The sequence below is a fragment of the Nicotiana sylvestris genome, chromosome 11 (assembly GCF_000393655.2).
Source record: "Nicotiana sylvestris chromosome 11, ASM39365v2, whole genome shotgun sequence".
Taxonomy (NCBI): Eukaryota; Viridiplantae; Streptophyta; class Magnoliopsida; order Solanales; family Solanaceae; genus Nicotiana; species Nicotiana sylvestris.
Window position 1 is genome coordinate 150,505,503 of NC_091067.1, and position 13,069 is coordinate 150,518,571.

The 13,069-nt window shown below is 30.8% G+C and overlaps 1 long non-coding RNA gene across 2 annotated transcripts; it reads right to left on the bottom strand.

Annotated features, from left to right (window-relative positions):
• Nucleotides 1-1,570: 1,570 nt before the first annotated feature.
• Nucleotides 1,571-5,056, bottom strand: LOC104237187 (uncharacterized). 2 transcript variants are annotated; one of them, XR_713565.2, is made up of 5 exons: nucleotides 4,864-4,993; nucleotides 4,668-4,732; nucleotides 4,427-4,493; nucleotides 3,142-3,217; nucleotides 1,571-2,027 (listed from the first exon to the last, which is right to left on the bottom strand). It is a non-coding gene; the product is annotated as an uncharacterized lncRNA (long non-coding RNA). The 2 variants fall into 2 exon arrangements; XR_713566.2 differs by lacking the exon at nucleotides 4,427-4,493 and having other exon boundaries at nucleotides 4,864-5,056.
• Between the last annotated feature and the right edge of the window lie 8,013 nt (nucleotides 5,057-13,069).

Consider the following 13,069-nt stretch of genomic DNA (forward strand, 5'->3'; position numbering starts at 1 on the left):
TCAGAAATGTATCGCAATTGTATTATAATTGTATATGTATCATAATTATTGTAGGAATTGTATTACAAATGTATGATAATTGTGTATTCATTGTATATTGTTACGAGCAGTTGTGAGTTCGTGACGAATATTACAATTTGTATCAAAAATATATGATAATTGTATATTAATTTATTAGTATTGTATCAGGTGTTATTTTAGGTACTAATGTACCAGATACAAGTTAGATACAATTGTGATACAAATATAATACAATTATGTTTTAGGCATTGATGTATCTGATACAATTCAAATACAATTATGATACAGTTATCGTACAACTATCATACAATTCCTGAACATTTCTTTATTTTCAGTGTTGTCCAGTCTCTCAGCAAAAGAACGATAGAATTGATGATTTTTTAACAATACAAAGCTGTCAGCAATGGTGGGAAGAGAGAAGATGGAGATTCTGGACGTAGATTAAGGGATTTTGATTTTTTTTTTTTTAAAGGAAAGAGAAGAGGAGAGGGAAAAAAGGAAAGCATGTAATTGAATTCCTTAATTGAAAGCATTCATAATGGGGTGGAAGCCTTTTAAGGAGCATTGTATAAAATTTGTAAGAAAAATTTAGATACTTATTAAAAATTACAAAACATAGAAACATTATGTAAATAAGTTTCTAATATAATATAGCTAAAGTCATGCCCCGAACCTAGGCCTGGACGTAACACGACACTCGGTGCCTGACTACATGTGATCGAGCGAACCAACTGGCTGGCTTAATCAACATGTGATATCATAACATACTGAATGCCAAAGATAAACTAACACATGCTGATATACTAAAAGTCTGGATGATATAAATCAAAGTGCGGAAATACTAATACAATTCTGAAACATATTTGCAGCCAACATAGCTTAACATGAAAAGCCTAAGACTCTATCTAACTGTTACTCTAGTCTATGAAGCCTCTAATGAAGTACTGAAAACATTGACTATTTGAAAATACCGAAGGACTGCAAAGTAATGATAATGCCCCGATAGAACTGGGGATCACCAAACAGCTGATACGAGAGTCACTACAACAAATTTGATTATTAGTGATAAATTATTTTATCACCTAATTCATATTTCATCACAAAAAATCTTTGGTGACAAAAAAAAAATTTGTCAATCTTTCGTCCTTAAAACACTGTCACTAATAATATACAAAGACAACTTTGTATTTCGTCACTAAATAAAGTTATATTAACTACGAAATCGTTTTTTGTCCCTAAATTAATAGAATTTATGACGAACTTGTTCGTCAAAAAAAGTACAAAAAATTCGTAGTTGATAATGCATTTTCGTCACTGAAAAGGTCATTAATGCCGACAAAACTGCTTTGTCACTGTCTATTTAGTTTAGTTAGTGACGACATAAATTGTCTATGAAATTATATATATTTCGTAGTTGAACAGTTACAATATCGTCACTAAAGAATGCCTTTTATATACAAAAAGATACTTTGTCCCTAATTGTATAAATTAGTGACAACTCTACTCTTATAAATAAGGTTTACAATTACTTAGTTAAATTATCATTTCGTCACTAAAAATATTAATTTTACGGACAAAACAAATTAAAAATGTTACTACAAATCATCATGATTAGTGACAATTACAATATACAAAGAAAATTCATTGTCAAAGAAAATATTATATATTATTAATAAGAAAATTCTAGGACAAAAGTCTATTATTTGTCACATTTATGACAAACTAATATCCTTCAATAAAAATATAATTGTCTAAAAAAAATACAATGTAATCTAATCAGTATTGTATCTTTCTCCTTTCTCGTGAGTTCTTTCCACTTGTTTGGAAGCGAACAAAAATTTTAAGCAGTTATTCCCAGTTCGTTCTGTTGATGGAATTGCCTTGATTGACCTCCATTTACCAACTAGGATCTCTAATATCACTTTTTCTCCCGAAGAGTTCTTTATTTCTCAATACCCTTATTCTAACTTGTCCACAACCTTCCTTGATTCCAAGTGAATCTGCACCTATTTATAAAAAAAGTCAATTCAAAATATTATTTAACATATATACTAATATAGATATTAAAATGCAAAAAAAATATGGAGCATATATATTAGTAGTAATTTCTAAATTACAACTCAACTTTATCATTACAGCTTTAACATAAGTGAAAGTTCACCGATTCCTAGTATATCAACACAAAATTTACATCCACAAACTAATCTATGTGACAACATAAACTCTGTTCATATATACGTAATTACTAACTATCAAAATATAAGGTTAACTATGTAGGCTTTCTCACATTAGAATCAAACCTGCCGTGAATTGAACGAGCAATTATATGTAGTTATTTTTTATATCCTCATTCATTCATTTCACTGACAAAAAAAAAAAAAGATAGAAATTTCAGAAAATAAAATCAAAGCAATCCTTTAAAAGATTATAGAAACAAGGCACCCACTTGTATAACAAACAGCTGTGATTAGGCAATAACACAGATGAAGTAGCCAGAAGGTCCTTATTATCAAGAAGCTAGTAGGCAAATAGCTTGTGAAAATCCAAGTCTTCTTTACTGACTCATTTACACATTCACTATTAAAATGTTATGCTCGTTAGTGGATGTTGTTGTCTGCAATGTTAATACTAACATTATAATTCACATTTATTGTCCCAAGGATTCACTGTCATTATAGTTTCAGTAATTTACCAACTCTATTCTTTGTATCCAAACATTAAAAAAGCAAACCGCAAAGAACCTGTCAATTAAGATGCAATAAGTGTAGTTTTAGTTGGGTTTCATCGTTTTTTCCTTTTTCGTTCTAAGTCAAAATAGCTAAATTATTTCCATAAATCCAAAGGTCAAGAAGACATGAACACATCTAGCTTTCCAAATTAGGAGAAAGAAAAAGTAGAAGTACTCTGTTAATTCCTTACACCAGTTCTCAGTTTTAAAGGCACTTAAAATATTTAGCAGTCCTATTTTCATACCTCCTCTTCAACTTATAATAGCAACTATATATGGTTAGCAATTATTTGATGATTATATATATATAAATCAAATCAATCCTTCAACCATGGATACTATATCAAATTAAAAATAATACTCTATAGAATAGTAACTAGTAGTAAATTTACCTGATTGATTTGAGAGTTGGAAAAACTAGGTGGCAGTTGACCTCCAATGTTGAACAATAAAATCCATTTATTGGAGCTGATAATAACAAGAAAAACAGAATGATTAGAATATAAAAATCAAGAACAGTAGGAAGCTGATAGTAATACCTACTATATATTTCAGTTGAGCACCAAAATGGAGCCGATAATGGTTTTCTTGTCCCTACTTCCAAGCATCTTACACACAATGACTATACTTTTTCTTCATTACAAATGTAACTACAGTCGATCGTAGATTATTATTGCATATAAATCACATAACTAGAGTATAAGTCCACAAACATTAAAGTGAAACAAAAATTGTGAGGGGCTCTTGGACTTGTTATATTTTGTTCACCTTCACTTTCTAAGAGACTAAATTGGAAGCAACTATTTCAATGACTGTAACTAATGATGCAAAATACAATAAAATTTAGCGAAAAAGAGGACTTAAAACATTAATAAGAATTAGTCACTTCCAAATCAATCTTTTGCATTTATACCCTATTTTATGCATTATGCAATTAAAAACAGAAAAATGGAAGAATAAAAATAGCATTTTTCAAGAAAACAGAGATACAATCCGAAAAGATTCATCTAAAAGCACTTGATGATTAAGAGATAATCCAATGGTGGCGATGAGCTTGTAGAGCAAAAGTGTGATAACAACTGCTGCTAAACCTCCTCCGAACAGTGCCTAAGGATCTCAAGAATGAGATTTTCTCAAAATATTGTCTTTTTCTTCTAAAAATAATCCTGATATGAATTGGTGATTGGTGTTAACTTTCAATTGTAATCTATAGCTGGACTACTAAGCTTATAGAGGGGGCTATCAAAGGAAAATCGATGGCAATTCAACTCTGGCTTATAGGATACCTGATTCTAAGCTTACTAGAAAAGTTACCGCAGGTATAACTATTATAGTTCTAACTTTTCTAATATGGATGACTAGTACCTAGTAATTGGCAAAGTATAAAATAAAACTATGAACATGTTCTGCAATTATAATAAGTTACACAAGATAATTTTGTTTTCCTCATATTTTTAATCTGAATATGCATTGCAAGTTCCAACATAAACTACCAAAATACACTAAATAAAGTTAGAAAATGTTGAAAGTAAACTTTATTTTGAAAAACTGAAAGGTTATACTTCAAATATATTCAACTACCCAATACCCATCTTGACAAATCATATGCTTAACAAGAAAATACCAAAAAGAAATTCAGGAAGAGCTAAAGAAAGAATAAAGATTTCTTGAACTTACCCACTAACCATATCAATACGATAGAAGAATTCTGGAAAGTGGAAACTAGCAAAGCAAATCATTTGTCCTATTCACAAAAGAGCATAACAGAGAAATTCTTAAAATTAGCATAAACTCTTGATTCGTGTTTACCCTATTCCTCATTTTCTCAAAAGCAAGATGGTTATCACAAATTAAAATTACTTACTTACTGAATAGAAAGACAATGATTTGGAGCAATAAGAGAAACCCTAACACAAACCTTGGAGTAGAAAGTAGGCGTAGCTGCTTTATACATATCTTCGATGGACTTTGGATGATTAAAATCTGCTCAAAAACACAAAAAGAAGAACAAAACCCCCTAAATAAATAAGACTGTAAAGAATTTGAGTGATTGTTTGAATTCCTAAAATCGTTCTTCAATGTAAATACAGTAACAAAAGAGGAGATAAATTAACCTTCAGATGTAATCTAAATTTTGAGGTGGGAACATGCTTAACGAAGAGAGATACCAAACAAAGATTTCAATTGTAACTGTCTAATTGAAAAGAGAAAACCTAGAGCCAAAGTGAAAAATAAATGAGGAAATTTTTGCTTTTTGCCGCGTTTGCTTTTTGGCGGAAGTTGAAAAGAAACAAAAAAATTTACGCCAAAAATTAGGTACTAATTTTTTTCTTCAATATATAAGTTTATGAGTTCCTACAACTACCTTAAGTAAATTTATGATTATAATTAATTTTACCATCAAATATTTATAAATTTTTAGTAAATTATCTAATATATATAGTCACGGTAGCCCCTGAATATTCGTAATTAGTTGTAGAGAAAATCAAGTGTTTCACCAACAATACCAGACATTTTGGCAACTATAAAAATGTATTGTTGCCAATTTATTATATTTAAAATTTTATTAAATAACCAACAAAATATGTCATCCAAATTTTTTAATTATAGTCAAACCTCTCTATAATAATATTATTTGTCTACATATCCTTCAACGAAATGATTATTATACACTTAGTAATATTATTTTACTTTTAGATCTTGTTTGACTGCTAATACAAAATTATAAAAATAGTTATTTTCCAAACTTTTTATGTAATAAAAGAAAATAAAATATTTAAATTTAAAATCTCAAAAGATATTAATATTTTATCAATTAAATTTTAAAAAAAGCTAATGTATTATTAAAATTCATAATAACTAGTTTTATTGTACCTACAAACAATTAAACTCTCTAATACACATATATATTGGAAAACTAATTGGATACAAAAAATTTCAAATTTAATTAAAGAAATTTATAAATTGTGCTTTTACTCTCAATCCTCACCATGCAATCAATAATAGAAATGTGCACGGCATCACCCTTCATGCTTTATCACTCTTCCTTACCATATGAATATCATAAATATGTATGACATCACCCTTCGTGCTTTATCTCTCTTCCTCACCGACCCTTCGTGCTTTATCACTCTTTCCTCACCATATGCATAAGTATGAATGTGCACGGTATCAACCTTCGTGCTTTATCACTCTTTCCTCACCCAAACAGTAGAAACAATAACATCCTGGCAAGGACTCAACAATAGAGACAATAACATCCCGGCAAGGGAATCAACTATAACCAATCTCATTTCAACAGTTAACTTCACAAAAATAAATCTCAACTTGAGCCAATACTCAACAATGGTCAATTACCAAGAAATTATCATAAGTCTTGTTCAATGTGGATAATCATCAATTTAAGCATGAACAATACATAATAAGAATCACAACAGTCACAGTATAAGATTCACGGGCAATCTCGACACCAACGTATAGATACTCGTCACCACACCTATACGGCGTACTCAACACTAACACGTAGCAAACAAGACAAAAACACATATTCCCTCAAGCTAAGGTTATGCCAAACACTTACCTTAATTCCACAGCCAAAATCAAGCCGCAAATATCGCTTTCCCTCTAGATTTCACTTTCAATTCACTTGTATCTAGTCATAATTAGCTTAATAACATCAATAAATGCCAAAGAACTCAAATCCAATGCTTAATTATAGGTTTCCCAATATTTTTCCTAAAAAATCAAAAATTAACCCCGGGCCCACTTGGTCAAAAATCGAAATTCGGACCAAAACTCGATTACCCATTCACCCCCGACCCCGGATATGCAATTGATTTTGGAATCCAACCTCAATTTGAGGCCTAAATCCCAAAATTTCGAAATTCCCAAATTTCACCCAAAAACATCCAATTTCCCATGAAAATTCCTAGAGTTTGTGATGAAATCTTGTAAAATGATGAAGTAGATTAAAAGAAATGAGTTAGAAATTGTTTACCTATGATTTAGGAAAAAACTTTTCTTTGGAAAATCGCCTATGGGAGCTTAGGGTTTGAAAATTTGAAAGAATGAGTTGAAATCCCCGTCTAAAACTCTTTTTGAATAGTCGTAGTTATCGCATTTGCGATATTGTGAACCCCGCAAATGCGAACATTACATCGCAATTGCGAAGAATGCTCAGGCCTGCTATTATCACAAATGCGAACATTTACTCGCAATTGCGACCTGTTGTTATCGCAAATGCGATGATGAACTTCGCAATTGCGAAGGTCTCATGCTCAGCCTTTTTATCGCAAATGTGAAGGGTCTTCGCAAATGCGAGCATCGCATTTGCGAGCCAGACTTCGCAATTGTAGACCTGAAACACAACAGCAGTTTTTCTTAAGTTCAAAATACTCCATGGCCTATCCAAAACTCACCTGAGCCCTCGGGGCTCCAAACCAAATATGCACACAAGTCTAAAAACATAATATGAACTTGCTCATGCGATAAAATCGCCAAAATAACATCTTAAACAACGAATTTAGCATCAAAATCATTGAAATTCTCAAGAACACCTAAAGTTATTATTTTCACAATTGAGGGTCCGAAACACGAAATATGAATTTCGTTTCTTACCAAATTTTACAGATACAACTTAAATACCATATTAAACCTGTACCGGGCTCCGAAACCAAATTACGGGCCCTATACCATCAAATTCAAACATTATTCAATTTCTAAACTCCTTATATTTTTTCAGTTAAATAATTTTCTTCAAAAATTTATTTCTCGGGCTAGGAACCTCAGAATTCAGTTCCGGGCATACGCTCAAGTCTCATATTTTCCTACGGACCCTATGGGAGCGTTCAATCATGGGTCAGCGTCCGTTTACCCAAAAATATTGACCGAAGTCAACTTAATTCAATTTTAAAAGCAAACTTTAGCGTTTTTCTCAAATTTTCACATAAAGGCTTTCCGAAAATACGCCCGGACTGTGCACACAAATTGAGGTGAGGAAAAGGAGGTTTTTATGGCCTCGGAACACAGATTTAATTTCTAAAACAAGAGATGACCTTTTGGGTCATCACATCTACGAACTTAACAATTGAATCTTTTATCTCAACCAAATAGCAGTTATTTTGAAAAATTTACTAAAATTAACTAGAACTAGCATTGTACAGTAAAATACAAAATTAATTAATATTTGAGTAGAGCTGCTAGCAAGAAATAATTTTATAAAAAATATATTGGTATAATGATGATCGCTATTGTTATTTGTAAAATGTGATTATAGAGGGTTAATATATAACATGATAAATTGATTAAAAAAAGTTAGCAGCTATAGTGAAATGTTGTTATAGAGTATGCGCTTATGATAGAGATGTTTGACTGTATATAGTTATATGCCAAACTGTTTGCAATGTCGCCAGTTTACAGTCAATTTTGAGCCTTTTCCGTTCCAAAAAATAAGAATAAAAATCATATGTTGGACAACTTCCGTCATTACTGAATAAGCGTATATTTAAACCATTTATGTAACAACATGGAGTATATTTGACCTCAGCTATTACACATAATATATTTGGGCCTTTCTCAAAGTTCAGTGGCATATTTGAATATATTTTTTTTTTACTTTTATAAATTTAGAAATTCTAGTTATGGTTAATTAGGCACATAATTTTGCGACAATAAATTTTATATTTCTGTGAAATAATGCAATCATTCCCCCCAAAATGTTTAGATAAATAATACCCACAATTATCACCACGAATAAGTACAAGATTTTTCATGGCAAATAAACGCACAATTTAACTATAAATTCTAATTATCATCTATACTATATTAAAAGTACGAAGGCCCTTAGCGAAATATTGTTCGCTTTTTTTACCCTTATAAAATAGAGTTCGCATTAGACAAAATAGTAATTCAATTAATTTCCTAATACTTAGGAATATTCATTTATTATTTTTCTAATACTTAGAAATAATTATTTAATTATTTTTCTAATATTTAGGAATAGTCATTAAATTAATTTCCTAATATTTCTAATTATACAAAGTTTTGCCACTTTGTATTCCTTTTAGGTTTAGACTATATTAATTAGTTGATATTCTTTTCTACGCTAAATATAAACATTATTATTCTATTGGGTATTTGAAAATCAAGTGTATTAATTTATAAAGTAAATGTAGTTGATAGTCTAAGAAGAGTAACCTTTGCCAACGATTAATGTATTGTACTAAATTATTAAAACAAAATGTATTGTTAATGTTTGTTCTAAATCCTTCTAAAATATACATACACATACATGTGCAACATATATTAGAGTTCTAAATCTTTGATTATGGACACTACTCACTAGGTAAAATAGTTATTTATTATTTTTTTAATATTTACAAATAGTAATTTAATTATTTTTCTAAAAATTAAGATTCTAAATTTGTTTTATTTGAAAAATGTATGAATACCTAATTATAAAAATTTAAAATTAAGTATGATTTTACTTTTTTAAATCCTAATAAACATTGAAAAATTTCTCGAGGTCGGCGGCTTATTATGTCTTCTCGAGGTTTTCCATCAATAGTATGGTGTAGATCAGTATTGAAAAATTATTAGTTTCTTTTTTTCTTTTTGTGCTTTCTTACAAAAAATATGTGAAATTTGGCTCCAAATACTAGATCGATCAATTTAAAGCAAGGTATTGGGTATACAAAATATTTTTTTGACTATTCTTCTCTCTTTCTTCATCTTTTTATTTTCATATGGACAAATATTAGCAATTTTAATTCTTTTCAGTTATTCAAAACTACTTTATCAACAAATATAGATATTAAGCAGAGTACAAAATATCAAATAACATATTCGTCTAATAAAGAAATAATATAATTATAACATCAACATGCGTAATATGTCCTAGAATTTAACATAACATCATTACAAAAAGCAAAGAAAACGTATTTATCACAGGATGATGAGAATTTTGGCTTTTGAAAAAGTTAATTAGTGTGGGCTGAAAGAATTATCTTTGGAAAGCGTATTTTTTCTAATTTTTATTTATCACAAATATCTTTTCAATATACCATTTATATTATTTTAAATTTTTTATTTTTATTAATATAGGTACATGCACAACGCGCGTATCCTAAGACTAGTTATATAAAAACCAATATGTGGTTACTGACCTTTTTTCTTCTTTTCTGAATGTAATTTTAACAACTTGAGACAATTATTTTAATTTTCATCACAAATCGTACACAAGGTCAACGATAAAATAATGTGTCATCAGGAATTTCATTTTTGTAGCTAAATATTACTCCGTAAATGGTGTTTAATATTTTTTTGGTGGGAAATCTTATTAGAAAAGGTTTGTTATAAAATTTGAATATCATCTCTAAATTAGTACATCCAAATATGAAATCTAATATTTATCACAAAAAATGAGTGATTTGTGACGAATTTTTAGTTGTAGCTAGACACTATATTTTTTTAGACAAAGCCCCATCGTGGCTAAATTAAGTATTATATAGGGACAACAGAATGATCGCCATAAATTATCTACCTTATTAGTGACAAAAACTATGGTCACAAATAAGTACAATATTTTGTAGCTAAAGTTCGCATTATTTAGCTACAGATTTTTAATTGTTGCTATTTTAACAATTTTTTTGTGACGAAACTTTTTTGTATCTAAATTTAAGCATTTATTAAGACAAAAGATATTTCGTCATAAATGGTATACAACGTCAATGACAAAAAAAGTTTCATCACTAATAACATTATCTTTGTAGCTAAATATTTCTCAGTAAATGGCGCCAACTCATTTTTTGGTGGGAAACTTTAGTAGACAAAACTTTGCTATAAAATTTTGTATACTAAAAGTATGTAACTCGCATATTTAGACGCAAAAGGTAATTTTTGTCACGAAAAGTTAGCAATTAGTGATAAATTTTGTGTCGTAGCTAAAACATTTGTAGCTAAATATCACATTTGTTGTAGTGAGTCCTAGCGCTCTGAATCGTCAACCTGTAAATCATTACCTGCATTGTGAGATGCAAGCCCTGGGCAAAAGGGACGTCAGTACATTTGAATTGTACTGGTATGTAAAGCAACTGAAAGAAAGAACTATGAATGGTGAAACTAATACTGAGCTGATAACTGAGAATTGATAATTGATAACTGAAGTGATAGCTATTGAAACTGAAACTGAAATGATAACTGATAGCTGATAACTAAAATGTTAACTGATAACTGATAACTGAACTGAACAAAGGAAGTAAGGTTATGAATACTCTCTCTTCTGAACGATGAACAGCCTGTTTATCTGAATAAGCTACGACCTCGGACCCAATATATATGTGCACAAACTATGGCCTCAGGCCCAAGTATACGTATACATAACTACGGCCTTAGACCCAAAAATGTATAAAGCATAAACTACGGCCTCAGGCCCAAATATGCATAAAGCATAAACTACGACCTCAGGCCCAAACATGCATAAAGCATATAAACTACGACCTCAGACCCAAATATAGGTGTTCAATATTCAGGAACTGGGAATCAAACTGCAATACATGTAGTGAAATAACACTGAGTTACATGATACTGGAATACTGGATCACACTGAGTTACATAATGCTGGGATACTGAATAGGACTAGACTAAGACATTTATTCTTGAACTAATTATGAACACTGAAACTTCAACTGTTTATGGCATACTGAGTAATCTATACTAAGACTCGGGGGCATCAAACCCAAGTCTATATTGAATATGCACTGAACTCACAACGTTCAGAATGAAAGTGGTGAACGAGTTATGAAGCTAGAGAATAGAAGTTCTACAACTATTCAAGGAACTAGGCTTAACTATATTTCTGAGGCAATTGATACATCATAAAAGAAACATAGTGTAGGGAGAATCATTAACATTCCCAAACATAGAGAGTTAGCCTCACATACCTTAACTTCCTACTCTTGAGCATAATACAACATTCGCCAACCCTTTTAACTTTAATCTATATCAATACAAGTCAAAGGGATTCCAAATGAGCAACAATACCCATGTTTTGATCACATAGGCATTTTATCAAACACTTGGTGACATAAAGCTTCATAGTCCTTATTAATGGTGTCTCTACACCCAATAACACATTCTCTTATTCCTAGATAAATTCTAAAGTCTCAAATGGTTATAATCAACATTCTTTATCAACCATAAGGTAAAAAATACCCTTAGCCAATAATCAACACCCCAAACCTATAATCGTTCATCCTTTTCTATCAAATCCATCAACTCATATCTTATGAACTAGGGTTTATAATCATTAAACCAATGTCAGAATCAATTATAGGGTGAAGACATTACCTTTTTGAAGTTCAATCCCCTTGAATTCGAGTTCTAAGGTTCCTTATCTCAATAATGATGTCCCAATCGAATATCTAATGATACGGAGGGTTTACCCATATTAATAAGATATTGGAAAATTAAAATTAACTTAGAATCACCATTATAACTTACCTTGGGTGGTGGAGGGACCTTTAAGGCGTTAGGTTTTTGAGAGTTTTCCTTTTCTAGAGCAAGTTTTTATGTTTTGGGGATGCGGGGGACGAAATATGGCTAAAAATGACTTTCCAAGTCGGCCACCGCGTCCCAGTAGGCCTGACCACAGTCCCGACCGTGGTAAATAGCTGGAGCACTGCCTCACGACCGCGGTCGCGGTCAAACGCGACCGAACGCGGTGGTTACGCACTGTTCTGTAAAATGGGCATAACTCTTTGCACAAAGCTCCGTTTGGGCTCCATAATATATTGTTGGAAATATATTTCAAAGGCCAACAACTTTTATGTTTTGAGTTTTTCTAAATTCCTTACACAGTTTCACTAAAACCTGCTGGAAAATGGACTTTTTACAACTTAATCGATTTTTGTTGAATCTTATGCACCTCACTCTCCGTCTTGATTCCAAAACAACTATTTTCACGCATAATCATTCCGCTAGGACTTCATATGTCTAAAATATCAAATTAATACCCATTTAACATATCCACATCTATTTCGAATGTACGGGATGTTACAGTAAAAATCCCCCCAAAAAAGGCAAACGATCTAACCCTGTTAGCTTTGGGCTGCAAATAAATCAAATGGCTAAGAGCCTGTTTGGATGGGCTTGTTGTAAGTGACTTTTAAGCCGGAAGTCATAAGTTAGGAGTTCTAGTTTTTGGCTTTTAACTTATTTTTGTCATTTTAGCTTAAAAATAAGTGCTTAAAAGACCTTTTTTACTTTATTTAAACACTATAAAATGACTTAAAAACTATTTTGACTTAAAAACACTTCAAATAA